Source organism: Rattus norvegicus, chromosome 2 (genome assembly GCF_036323735.1).
Source record: "Rattus norvegicus strain BN/NHsdMcwi chromosome 2, GRCr8, whole genome shotgun sequence".
Lineage (NCBI taxonomy): Eukaryota > Metazoa > Chordata > Mammalia > Rodentia > Muridae > Rattus > Rattus norvegicus.
In genome coordinates, this window is record NC_086020.1 from 169,973,748 (window position 1) to 169,976,835 (window position 3,088).

The window sequence follows — 3,088 nt, forward strand, 5'->3', positions numbered from 1 at the left end:
ACTTATGCCCAACTTCTCAAAGGAGACTCTAAGAACTAGAAGAGTCTAGAAAAGTATCTTGCAACTTCTAAGAAACCACAGCTGCCAACATAAACTACTATAACGAGCAAAACTCTCAATCACCATAGATGGAGAAAAACGATATTTCAAACAAATCCAAATTTAAACCTTTTTCTACCTACAAATCCAGCCCTATAGAAAATACTAGAAGGAAAACTCCAACCCAAGGAAAACAACTACATCCAAGAAAACACTAGAAAAAAGTAACTCTATATCAGCAAAAATAAGGGAAGCAAACATACACACACACACACACACACACACACACACACACACACACACACACACTCACTCACTCACTCACTAACACCACCAACATAAAAATAACAAGAATTGCTCTTGAGTCACCCCTGCACAGCCTAGGCTTGCCATGTGAGTCTGGGACCACCCTGCTCTGTACTACCACTTGGCTTTCTGGTCAAGACGCCTGAGGAAGTGCACCATGGAGAAGAAGAAGTGGAGACCTTTGCCTTTTAGGCAGAAATTGCCCAGCTGACGTCCCTCATCATCAACACTTTCTACTCAAACAAGGAGATTTTCCTCTGGGAGTTGATCTCTAATGCTTCTGATGCCCTGGACAAGATTCAGTATGAAAGCCTGACGGATCTTTCCAAGTTGGAAAGTCAGAAAGAGCTAATGATTGACATCATTCCCAACCCTCAGGAGCACATGCTGACATTGGTAGACACAGGCATTGGCATGGCCAAGACTGATCTCAGAAACAACTTGGGAACCATTGCTATGTCTGGTACAAAGGCATTCATGGAGGTTCTCCAGGCTGGTGCAGACATCTCCATGATTGGGCAGTTTGGTGTCAGCTTCTACTCTGCCTATCTGGTGGTAGATGAAGTGGTTGTGGTCACGAAGCACAACGATGACGAGCAGTATGCCTGGGAGTCTTCTGCTGGTGGATCCTTCACCGTTCATGCAGACCGTGGTGAGCCCATTGGCTGGGGTACCCAAGTGATCCTTCACCTCAAAGAAGATCAGACAGAGTACTTAGAGGAGAGGAGGGTCAAGGAAGTGGTGAAGAAACACTTGAAGTTCATAGGCTACCTCATCACCTCTACCTGGAGAATGAAGGAGAGAAGAACAGTGATGATGAGGCAGAGGAAGAGAAAGGGGAGAAAGGGGAGGAAGATAAGGAGGATGAGGAGCCTAAGATTGAGAATGTGGGATCTGACGAGGAGGATGAGAGTGTCAAAGATAAGAAAAAGAAAACAAAGAAGATCAAGGAGAATTACATTGACCAGGAAGAGGTGAATAAGACGAATCTTATCTGGACCAGAAATCCGGATGACATCATTCAAGAGGAAAATGGTGAATTCTATAAGATCCTCACCAATGACTGGGAAGACCACTTGACAGTCAAGCACTTCTCTGTAGAAATGCAGTTGGAATTCAAGGCATTGCTCTTCATTCCCTGGCGAGCTCCCTTTGACCTCATTGAGAACAAGAAGAAGAATAACAACATCAAATTGTATGTCCGTCGTGTGTTCATCATGGACAGCTGTGATGAGCTGATACCTGAGTACCTCAACTGCATCCGTGGTGTGGCTGATTCTGAGGACCTGCCCCTGAATATCTCCCAAGAAATGCTCCAGCAGAGTAAGATCCTGAAAGTCATCCACAAGAACATTGTGAAGAAGTACCTTGAGCTCTTCTCTGAGTTGGCTGAAGACAAAGAGAACTACAAGAAATTCTCCAAGAATTTAAGGCTTAGAATCCATGAGGATTCCACTAACCATAGCCGCCTCTCTGAGCTCCTTCACTACCACACCTCTCAGTCTGGAGATGAGATGACTCCCTGTCAGAGTATGTGTCTCACATGAAGGAGACACAGAAGTCCATCTACCACATCACTGGTGAGAGGAAAGAGGAAGAGGCCAACTCTGCCTTTGTGGAGTGTGTGCGGAAACGAGGCTTTGAGGTGGTGAATATGACTGAGCCCATTGATGAGCACTGCGTGCAGCAGCTCAAGGAATCCAACGACAAAAGCCTGGTCTCAGTGATGAAGGAGGGCCTGGAACTACCAGAGGATGAGGAAGAGATGAAGAAAATGGAGGAGAGCAAGGCAAAGTTTGAGAATCTCTGCAAGCTCATGAAGGAGATCTTGGACAAGAAGATTGAAAGAGTGACTATCTCCAATAGGCTTGTGTCTTCACCCTGCTGCAGTGTGACAAGCACCTATGGCTGGACAGCCAACACGGAACAGATCGTGAAGGCTCAGGCACTGCGAGACAATTCTACAATGGAATACGTGATGGCCAAGAAACACCTAGAGATCAACCCTGACCACCCCATGGTGGAGACTCTGCTGCAGAAGGCTGAGGCAGACACAAATGACAAAGCTGTCAAAGACCTGGTGGTGCTTCTGTTTGAAACGGCTCTGCTCTCCTCTGGCTTCTCACTTGAGGACCCCCAAACCCACTCCAACGGCATCTACCGCATGATTAAACTAGGCCTGGGCATTGATGAAGATGAGGTTCCTGCAGAAGAGCCCAGTGCTGCTGTTCCTGATGAGATCCCCCCATGGAGGGTGATGAGGATGCCTCTGGCATGGAAGAAGTGGATTAAAGGCTCCTGGGAAGACCCTGCCCTCTGTATAGTATCCCTGGGGCTCCCCCAACAGCCTTGACTGGCCCTGACCCACCTGGCTCTCTGCTCGTCTACAAGAATCTCTTCTATCCTGTCCTTGTGCCTTAAGGCAGGAAGATTCCCTTCCACAGAATAGCAGGGTTGAGTGTTGTGTATTGTGGGTTTTTGTTTGTTTTATTTTGTTCTGAAATCAAAAGTATGCAAAATAAAGAAGATGCAGTTTTATTTAAAAAAACAGGAATTAACAATCACTACTCATTAATATTTCTCAACATCAATGGACTCAATTCCTTATTAAAAAAATGGTAGCAGATTGTATGTGAAAACTGGATCCATTATTCTGCTGCATTCAAGAATCTCACCTCAGCAATAAAGATAGATATTACCTCAGAGTAAAGGGCTAGAAAAACGTGTTCCAAACAAATAAACT

General features: G+C 45.5%; 1 pseudogene; it reads left to right on the top strand.

The window, feature by feature from the left end:
* Window positions 1–681: 681 nt before the first annotated feature.
* On the top strand, window positions 682–2,868 carry Hsp90ab1-ps17 (heat shock protein 90 alpha family class B member 1, pseudogene 17; annotated as a pseudogene).
* The last annotated feature ends 220 nt before the right edge of the window (window positions 2,869–3,088 follow it).